At 45.1% G+C, this 11,207-nt stretch overlaps 1 pseudogene; it reads left to right on the top strand.

The window, feature by feature from the left end:
- The first annotated feature begins 4,259 nt into the window (after positions 1 to 4,259).
- LOC149327137 (retinaldehyde-binding protein 1-like) lies at positions 4,260 to 10,004 on the top strand (annotated as a pseudogene).
- The last annotated feature ends 1,203 nt before the right edge of the window (positions 10,005 to 11,207 follow it).

The following is an 11,207-nucleotide window of genomic DNA, read 5'->3' as shown; positions in this document are numbered from 1 at the left end:
GTTTTATAACTAAGAGAGCACTGTGATTCCTTAAAACTATAGTTCGTTTACAAAGGAGATCATAAAGAAGTTTCATAAGGCATATAGAGCACCGTACGTATTTGCTCGCGTAATTTGCGCACGTTTTTTCTTTAATTAGGTGTCCAAAAAGAGGGTGCGCAATTTACGCGCAAGCGAGTCATCCGAACACGTCCTAAAAAAAAAAGGTTGGCACCCCTCGCTGGCAAACAAAAAGGTTGACTCGTCCGCCCCGCCCACGCTGTAGCTCCCCGCGGGGTGGCATGACGGCACGTGCTTAGCTCAAAGCAATAAACGCGCAAAGATTCAATCGCGAAGTCAGCAGTGGGAGGAGATAACGGGCAATAAAACGGGGCCCTTGCGTGTGTCCCGGCTGACTAGCGGCAAACCGTATAGCAAACGGTACGGTAGAGTTTTGGATTTGGGGCGCGCGCAGCTGTTCGTCCGGGATAGCGACCGCCAGCGCGAGCAAGCCGGGTAAACGGCGCAGAGTTCGCACCCGCGTATACATGCTGGTGGTCTGGCTCTGCATAGTGCGCAAAATATGCGAGTATTTTTTTTTTTAATCCGGTTAAATGTTTGAACTTTTTGGGGTGCACAATCTAAGTGCGGGCGCAAATTACACGAGTAAATACTGTAAATGTCTGACTTTGTCAAAATAAAATTCTATTCAAACGGCCGCTCACAATTTAGAGTACATTATAACCTGTCATACTGAGTATTGAAAAGAATAGCTTTGTAATGTGAATGCGTCATGTACACCACCGACTTAGGCTCATGCTTGATGGCAGTCACTGTCAGTTTTTTCAAGAGTAATCAGGGCTTTGATTTAGCTTGATTGCTACTGAATCAACCAGAAATTACCTGCTTCCTAAAATCAGATTTTTGTCTTTTGTGGTAAATGAACGATACGCACATTTTCAAAAAGAAGTCAGTTAAGTAACATCAGCAGTACATGTCCAGAGTGCAAATGCTAGTTCTTGTTCATGAATCTATATGCTGTAGCTTCACAGATGGACATGTACTATTGGTCACTGATGTTCAAGAATAAAGGCTGCAGTTAGCAGTCTCCCAGAGCTTTCTTTAGCGTGCCTGCACTACTGTCCTTTATGGTACAGGGTGACTGAAGTATCGTATTTTGTAAAAATATGGAGTGCATGTTTTTCATACTATAGAAGCCGGAATAATCAAGAGAGTAATTAGTGTACCATACTTATAATTTTAGTTCTAGATATTCAACACAACTGAAGGTGATTTTGGCCTTTCAAACTAGTAGTGTCAAAAGGGGGTGATCATCCCACTGCACGCAGCAACAGAGTAAGCACTAGCATATAAGTTCTAGCATATAAGGGGATTCTTTACCACCCAACGTTTTTAAGAGCAAAGATTTTGTGAAAGGACTAGAAAGCCATATTTTGCTTACTTAACATATCCTGTTTTCCTTCCAGAAGAGTTATTTGTGATGCATTTTGCATTCATATCATACATGAGGTGTGTTGTTGCCATTTATTACCCAGTGTTAGTTTTATCATATAGTTGTTCTTCTAAGAAATGTGTTGTTTCCCATGGGTTCTTCCTTGCATTGTATATGTTCTTCTTGTTGTATGCTACATTTGTATGCCCATCCTGCTTGGGCCAAAACATTGGCCTGCAGTATATGTAAATAAATAAAAAATATAAGTTTTGCAACCTGCAACAAATTCATGTTCTTAAATGATGAAAACACTTTTCCACATGCACTTGGTACATATGCATACAGACGAAAACCTTATCATTCTACCAGCCACAATTTGTACACTATATTAATCATTCTTTAGCTGCCATCATGCCTTAGTTGTGCACAGCTCAAATGCCCGTCTTATGTGCAGACTATGTTGGTTGGCTCGTGGTTTTGACAAGTATAAAACAGCATGTGCACACAAGTACCACATAGCACACAACAAACAGAACAGAAAACTATGCTATTTCTATACTGTTCCAGGCTAGGCAGATAAGAGTCTAATACAACAATGCAACAATAGAAATAGTGTCAGCAGGGTGCTCTCTTTCTTTGCATATATTACAGAAAGGAATACATGAAGCAGAAGGGAGGGAAATGATTCACTTTTTCCACTAGCTGGGAGAACTGTTACCAATTTTTCAGGTCACTTCCACACAGTGCTCCAATTACTTTGCATTTACATTGCTTAAATTTTATCAACTTTGCGATGCAGAAACAACTACCGAGAAATGAAAGCTTTCACACAATTGGGCAAGAATGGTCCACAAATATTTTTTTGTCTCAAAGCCCTCATTTACTGCCTTCCTATATGTTTTTACTCTCTCTGATCGAATAGTTCATGGTTGCAAAGTGATGTAATTCAGTTGTGCATTTCTTCTTCTTTCTAGTATATTTGTTGAATCCTTTTTATGTGTGTTCTCCTTCCATACACGAGTGTTATCACTTTTGTTAAAAGATTTTACTTGCTTCACGTAGCAAGCTATGTTTTGTAATAAGTGTTGTGCTGTATCAAACCCTTTTAAGGCTCATAATTTGATTTTCCAATAAACTACAAATTTTGGACTTCACTAATGCGTTTAATCACCTGAATGCAAGAAACTGCAACTCGGCGAGGTGGTCGCAGGTCGACTCGGCTTCTCGGTAAACGGTAAGTTGCGAGGTACAGTCCTTGTAAAAAGTTTAGAGCGGAGGGGGTTCACTTCCAAACTTTATAATGGGACTCCAGGAGCATTCATGTATGTCCTACCTATTGCAGGAGGCAGTAGCAGAAATCTTCTTATGTCCAGGAAATTTGGAGCGCTAGATATCCATTAAGAACGACAGAGTGTGGCTAAAAAGAAAACCCCCGTTGGGTTCCAAACTTTTGACAAAGGCTGTACACTCAATCTTACAATGGCATGGCCTTACACTTCACCACCCTTAAGCGCAAATGTTTTAAACCTAACACTGCGCATCCTAAACCCGGCTATGTGTCCTTACGCTCGCACAACAGCACTCGATCGAGACAGCCGCGCGGATCGGTCGATCCACAGGGTCCATATCGGAGAAAACTTGCACGCAGTTGACATATCGCTCGCACAGCGTACAGTAAACAGATATGATACGCTTCAGACTGCTTCGCGTATCGCTTTGCTGACGGATGCCATTGGATGCGGCGCGGCTTTCTTGGCACTGCACGCTTCGGTGAGCACAGCGCGGCCCACGTATATCGGTCGCCAACAATTGTGACCGTCATGCATAGGGGAATGTAGACGCAACGGGTATACTTACAAGGACACGGTCTGGACGAGTTTGTATTTATTCGTGGTTAAAACAGCGCGGGAAAAATACACAAAAATGAAGGAACACGCAGAACACGTATACATACACAAAACAAGCGCCGACTCCCAAATGGCTTTTTCTTCCCTCGCTGCTGTAACCATATAAACCAGCGTGTCACCGTCGTCTATCGCTTTTTGAGTCGTCGGCACTGTCAATTTCTCCTTGGAACAAGACTAGCAGCGTTGAGGGACGCAACCACACACAACGCGAATCCGAAAAAGAATAGCGAAGCTGCAGCGCCAAGCCTTTTCAGAGAAAGCTGTCGCGGGCTTCCAAAACAACCGCTTTCGTCAAGACGGCATCCTGAATGAACTAAGCGCACAGCAATGAAGACCGGCGCCGACTACAGGCCTCTGGAACTTTGTGCCTCCCGCGGACCACAACGATTGAATAAAAATGCGAATTTCCAACTCTACTCGACCGGCTCTGCCGACATGGGTGATGCGTGAAGCAGACGACGCCGCTGCGCCCAACGCTGCTATTGGCTGCGCCGCTGGCCAAGGAATCCCAGTAGGCCTTGCAAAACCACGTGACTTCCTGCACGTTTTTTGTAACGCGGCTCGGATAGCGAGGGCCTCTCCTATGGTTTCCTTCCTCCAGGAGTGGTAGCTACGCGGCCGAGCGCGGCGCAGCATGAAAGAGCTCGGTTGTGCGTGTAATATGCTTCGCATAATAACATAATTAACATGATTAACACTTTTTTTTTGGGCAAGTTGGTTCATATTTGAAAACTTTAAAAGGGCGCAAACACAAACGACCACAAAGTACAAGAGACGAGACACAAGCGCCGTGTCTCGTCTCTTGTACTTTGTGGTCGTTTGTGTTTGCGCCCTTTTAAAGTTTTCAAATAATTAACATGGACTATGTAGGAAATAATTCCAATAATCCGGGTTCGATATATCTGGGTTCAACTGTCAACATGCATGCCCTGAAAGATCGTGTGCATATAATGCACCGACCCATTCTTGAATCTCATTCTTACCCTATAAGGGGTATGAGCGCCGAAACACCAATAGGTTTTATGTTCTTCAAGCTTTGGCTAGCGCACATTTCTAGCCAATCGCCAACTCTCGAGGAGTGCTCAACATCAACATACTTTTCAGATAGATTCCTTTATGTATGCTGTATTCCTCAGTGCCTCTTGTCTTCTGCTTAATTTCGAAAACATAGAGCACCCACAGGCCCAGCTATTTTGTCAAAATGCGCGAAAGAATGTCGCAACCCGCGGCTGTGACGCGATTCACCATGACATTTGTGTTTCTCTTCGCGCAGGGTTGCGCGGTGGACGCGACAGCTCTCTAAAAACTCCGCCCGTTTAACCGCTGAGCCAGTGCCGGATGGGCGGCTTTGTGCGGCGGGGCAGTGAAACGAGTGTTTTTTATCATTTTTTGGGGGGCTCCGGTATGCCTCTCTCTAGGCTACGCACGGAAAGCAGCAGGCTACACTGCATTCGGACGCTCAGCACGGTGTTTGCCTCTTGCAGTCGGAACTGCAGAGGCTGATTTTCTTCCTAGTCATTTCAAGCCAGCACTTTGCACGCTTCGGTTAACGAACTGTTCCTGGTTTTGTTTCTCCAGTTGCGGCGCTCATTATGCACTCAAAAATCACTGTATGATGCCGCTGAAATGCAGCACCGGTCTGAAAAAGCGCTGGCTGAGGGACTGCGAGCATGCAGTCACATGCCGCCGGCTGCCGAGACGTTGGACACGTTTGCGAGAAGACTTAGCAGAATAATTACAGAGCGGTGGTCCACGAGTCAGCCATAGCGTGAAAACTGACTGGAGTCGTAGTGAAAAACAAGAATTGAATCAAAAAATGAAATGCAAGAGTTTTGACATGCAACAGAGTTACAAAACTTAATTGTTCAGCGTTGTGGGTGAAATGGGAGAAAAGATAGAGGGAAGGGGGGGGGGGAGAGGGGAACGGTATTAAATGAGTGGCGCGAGTGTCACTCCGGTTATTCCCCGTCGCTGTTCTCCTCTGCACAGAGAGCGCTAAACGTTTCGAAGATGACGCACTGTCAACCATCAGACGTTGCATGTCTGAGCGAATTATGCGATATTCATGAAGAAGAATCATTTCTCCTACGAATTCGTGTGTTCTGTCCGGCAAAATCTATGCACATCCAACGCTTTTTCGCCTCACCGTAATCAAAACGCAGGTTCGCTTTTTGGCGTGTACAAGAGAGCAGCTGCAGTTTCAACTTTCGATATTTCAGACGCACTAAAGAACGTGGCAATTTGTTGTTACGACATACTTTTGTCTCTCCACCTGTTAGGGATTATTATTGCAGTGATATTATTGTTACTAGTTTAAAAAGGCAGTTGGTGTTATTGCAGGGCCGTATTGCAGGACCGTATTGTAGGACCTGAATGAAAGAAAAAATATCAGTGAGCGGCCCTGTCAAAAAGGTTCCCCTTTCGCCTGTTTCCTAATAAAATTATTGAAGTCGTACAGCCGATACAGGGTTTTTAAGTTCATTATGAAAAATCCAGGCGCTAACAAACAACGACACAGAAGGGACACAGCGTTTTTAAATGACACCTTTTGCAGCATTTTCTGGCGACTGTCTTTTGTTTCCAAGAAAATTCTCTAATGACGATGAAGAGACGTGACATAAGGCAACGCGTTACGTGATCCCCGTCGTTAACCGTTGTGCCAAGGACTGCGTGTCCACCGATGTACACAGGCAGCACAGTTAGGTTAAAGCGGTGTCCATCTTTCAGGGAGCCAGAGACAGCTCATGCGCGCTTGTGTGCGCCTGTATCGCTTTGAAGGATGGCGCCGGCTTTGGCGGCCGCAGCAAACGGTTTCCAAACAGCTGTGACACGGCTATCAGGAGTGCCCCGTGCCGCGCAGACACTTTCTCCGCTGACAGTGTCTGCTTCCTTTGCAGTGTTGCTTGACGCTTCGGCTGTGCGGTGCCTTCTAAGTCGACTCTGCTGCTTTCGTTGGCACAGCTATCTGAGATGGCTGGTGTGTACATAAAGAAGTCAACGGACAACGTGTTCGATACGTCCAAGGATGCCCTCCCTGTTAGGCTCCAACAGATCGCCGAAGATCAGCTTGGAGAGACTCCAGAGCGGAGAAAGGAATCCCTCGCGAAACTTTTACAGCTTTTATCAGGTGAGGTAGAAATTCGACTGCCTAAAAATTAGTGAACGAGAGTGCACCCGTTTTACAGGCGGCTTTACAAAGTGCCAGAGGCAGGGTAATATTATATTTCGTTTTTTTAACGTTATCTCACACAAGCAACTTAAGCTGTCACTAGAATAACTACTGGCGGGAAGCTTGGCCACTTCACCGGTTATTTGCTGCCATTGTTAAAATTCAGTGAGGTTTATATTCCGACTGAGATTTTAAGTAGAGAAATAACCAACCTTGGTCCACCGAGGGAAGACTGAAGTAAGTAGAACTCAATACGTTCATTCATCTCTTCTAAGTTCCGCAACGTTGCCGGACCCATTAATATATAGAGCTTTCTTGGAAAGACGCTAAACTTTATAGCACTAACCGTTTAAGACCGACTGGCTAAAGAGTTTTACCCTTTGTGGCGTCTGGCCACAAGCGACTCATGTCCAAGTAGCGACCTTTTTTTGAAGAAGCTAAACGCGAACTGTTTCACAACCTTCTCGCCGCAGCTAAACTTGAATGCTAATAACTTTCTAGTCATTACACTGGTCTGGACGCAGTCTGTGTCTGTAAACACGGTCAGAAAGCCACATGGAGTGCCCAGGCAAGGAATCTTTCATAAAAAATAATTACAGATTGTAGGTTTAGGATGGAAGAGCGGATGTTTTACTGAGAACACACCTGGAAAATTTTAACCCGCTGTCTATTGCAGAGGAGGAGGATCTCAATTGCCGGAAGGATGCGCAATTTCTTCTGCGTTTCTTACGCCTGCGGAAATACAACGTTCAAGCAGCCCTGCGCGCAGTGAAAAACTACTACAAGATCCGGAAAACCAGCGGTCCGGTCTTTCGGGACTTTCTGCCCTCCAAAGTGTCTCCGGCCATGCGAAAACTCATGATGGTCATGCAAGAAAAGGACGTACATGGACGCCGTATCTTCCTGTTCAAACCCGGTGGGTTATGTTTCGGAAGCACCCTGCCATTATATTGTAGTGAACTGTTCGAGCATATATCCAGATCATTTTTATGTAGGTAGATCATTTTATGCTTTTGCTTACTCGTAGAGAACTTGGGCCTTCTAACTCATATATACACAGCAGCTTTGTCGAAGGTCGTATTAGGACCCCTTCAATCTTCCTTACGCCTTTGGTATCTACTGTCTTGTGGCGAGAAGATTTTTGCAGACCAATGCTGCATGAGCGGATAAGAGACAGGCTGTGGTTTAAAACCTACATATTCAATGTGCAGTTTTTCAAAGTGCATGTAGTAGTTTCCACCTAGTGAAAGCTTTGGCAACCCAGTGGCCACCAGATATAGTGCTAAAATCCCGGAAACCAAACGAAAGGTGAGATCTTGCCGTCTCATACTGCGACCTTCAAGTGCGCTAGTATTTTTACGTAAAAGTAAAAGAGATTCTGGAGTAAACAGAAAGTTTAAGAGAAGATATGCCTATCTTGTGACATGTGCAGCCAAAGTACATTTCGTGTATGGCACGGATGTATACGTATACAGGTCCACTGGCGCACCTGGCGAGAAGGTCTTCATGCAACAGTGCTATCTAATATGTCATTTACTGGTCAATCAAACAGCACGCGAGTCTTTAGCTCTACGTGTCACCTGAGTTGCGGCAGCTACTCTGAAGCTAGTAAAAAATATTGCGCAGTAATTGCGGTGCGTAGTAAAAATACTCTTGCTGCGTAAATACCCGAGGGGTAATTATATGTAGTGTTGTGCTGGCCTCCAGAAGGTTTCCGAAAAGAACGTTCATTTCGCGTTCGAAAAGTATGGCGAGAACGCGTGCTAACAGACGCATCTTTTTTTGCATGCCATTTCTGGTGTCTCCGTTAAAAACTGGGTTGTGTTTAAGATTGCAGCTGTTTTAGTTATTACGCTCAGTGCTTGATGTAACATTTAAAAATTGTTCTAGTCTAAAGCGCACGCTTCATGCCTACTAAAGAGGTGTTTGTTATATTACTGGATCAGGTACAGCAAGTAATTATTTCATACGGCCGAGAAACAGGCCGTTGACCCCTTATTTGCGGAAGTATTCAGACACCTGAGGCGAAAGACTACCATTACAATCAGAGTCATCGCAACTGTGCACGAGAAGCTTATGCTGGCACCACGTATAGAGAGCGGCCAGCTCTTTTTTTCGCAACCTCCAATTCGTAGTTATTTTTCAAATAAAACTTTATAAGCTGAGCCATGTACCCTAGCAGTTGGTCCAGCTCTGCACCAAGCGCTTAATAAATCCTAAAATCACGAATAATTTAACGAAGTGCCGGTAATAGAGCAAAATATCTCAATAAACCAGAAATATTTGACACCTATGAATTCACGCGTAGACTCCATTGGAAACAGTCGACTTTTCTCCGTTTCCTCAGGTTCTTGGAATCTCGATGAATCTTCATACGTCGATGTACACCGGGCCATTATGCTGTGCATGGAACACTTGGCTATGGTTCCAACGACCCAAACGTTGGGCTTGGTTATCCTGTTTGGCTACGGAGGCTTCACACCCGACAAAGTGCGCGCCATCAATGTCGGCTATATCAGGCGGGGCTTCGAATATTTACAGGTAAGTAGATGCGTCGAGATCCCGCGAATAATTCAACATTTAGTAGATTGAAACAACTGAAGAGAGCATCCACCCTTTTTGATTGCCCTCAAAAATTACCTTGACACCGTTTACCTCATTGTTATAGGGAGATATATGCACAATAACGAAAGGAAAAACAATTCTTCCGTGCGTCCCAGCCCGGCATTCCACGATCTGGTAAGAGCGCTTCATACGATGGAAAGGTCTCGCTGGCGACGCAGCAGATATTTACGATATCGCGTGCCAAGTCTATGGCCGCAAATTTCTGGTATTCTATTTGTTCATCAATCTTTTTTTCCAGTTCTGTTTTTTTGGTAGTCATTTTATCTTCGCCACACTGAGAAAGTATATCTTACTACAGACCCGCCGCGGTGCAACAGTGGTTATGGAGCTCGGCTACTGACTCAAAAGACGCGGGTTCTATCCCGGGCGTGGCGGTCAAGTATTGATTGAGGCGAAATTCTAGAGTCCCGTGTACTGTGCGATGTCAGTGCACGTTAAAGAACCCCAGGTGGTCTTTAAACCATATCACACTATAGGTCCTAGTCGACAAGACTGTACTGTATTTTGCAACCAATACAGTCGCGTCCAGCTGAGAAAGGTGTGCTAATTGGCATTCTGACATAAGCGAAGTCAACAAGTTTGAGCGCCAGTAGTGAAACGAACAGCGGCAAGTGAAATATTCAGGGCGGCAGTTTGATGACCCAAAGTGCGGTGAGGCGAAAGCCTTTAGTGCTGTGTTGCTCCTTGTGTCACTGATGTCAGGTTAAAATATTAAGCTTCGCTTCTAAGAGTGGAACGCGACAGGGTCTTGCAACGCTTCCAGGGAGTCAACAGAACGCCATCGCCCGTTCGGCTGTACGCCTTCGTCGTCGGTAAATGGTTTTTGAGCATAGGAATTGTATATGTCCCGCAGATCTCGGTGGACACGTGAACGTCGCCGTAACGGGAAGTGAGGAAGATGGCAGTGAACGAAGACGCCGTATTAGCTAGACGCGCCCTTGTTCATTCCAAATCATCGAGCTGGCATAGCGGAGTGGTCAACATGCTCGTCTCACACTACTACTCGGTTTTATTTATTTATGTGGTCTGACTAGAAAGATTATTAGGCTAATTGCTTAACTATTATTACTCAATTCATCATTAATTATCATGCAATTATCATAGAATGCCTTAAATCGCGTTCTGATATCTTTCGAATGCCATCGATTGAGTATCGATTAGGTAATGACTGGGATATGGCCATATATGCCCATATGGGATATGACGTAGTGGAGGTCTTCAGAATAATTTCGTCCACCTCGGGACCCGGATAGGCGGTCCCCACGCATTGACATTGCACAGCACGCGAACGCCTTTTGCGCTGCGCCTCCATCGACACGTGGGCGCCGCGGTGGGGTTCAAACGCGTGTTATCTGATATTTGTTTTTCCCTGGCAGTCACACATGCCTCGTCTTTATCGAAGGCATGGCCAGTGTCTTTAAGGTGTTCCGCTGAAGCATTTGAGGAACCTGTGCCTTGGGAGGCGTCGTTTTGGTATGGCTTGAATTGCCTTTTGCGCGTCCCCATTTCTCAGCATACTACTTTCACGGCGTACATAGATGAATCACAATTGTTCGTCAGATGAATAAGGCAGCGCTAAAATGACGCATCCAAAATGAATAATCTCTCAGATGCTTTACGAACACATTTACATATATACAATCGATCCCCTAATATCGGGGTCTAAGAGAATTGCAAAATGATTTCAGCTATGAATAATTCGGCATAAAAACATGGCAATAGATAGGCTTATTTGTAACCTAGCGGCATGATTACATTCTACGCACGCTAGTGGCAAGCTTTTATAAGAATGTGCAGCCGCGGGTGCACTGGCAGCAGGGCGCTCGCTAGTATAAAGCCTGTTTCGTATTGAAGCTGCTGTGAACGGCTTTTTGGAACTGGCCAAAACCTATATTATATAGTCACGAATATTACGTGCCACACAATCGGGGACAGAAGAACTGCTCCAGGCTGCCGAGAGGTCGCAAGCAAGATGGCGATGTTCCTCTACTTCCTCCAATTCTGAGCTCTATCATTTCTCCCTCCTCTGCAGCATCGCCTTGATGCGGCCAGCTTTCGCAGTAGCAAAAAGATG

Source organism: Amblyomma mixtum, chromosome 10, assembly GCF_055824585.1.
Source record: "Amblyomma mixtum isolate Tamu chromosome 10, ASM5582458v1, whole genome shotgun sequence".
NCBI classification, from domain to species: domain Eukaryota; kingdom Metazoa; phylum Arthropoda; class Arachnida; order Ixodida; family Ixodidae; genus Amblyomma; species Amblyomma mixtum.
Note: the sequence above shows the minus strand (reverse complement) of the source record. Positions and strands in the feature narration are given on the sequence as shown.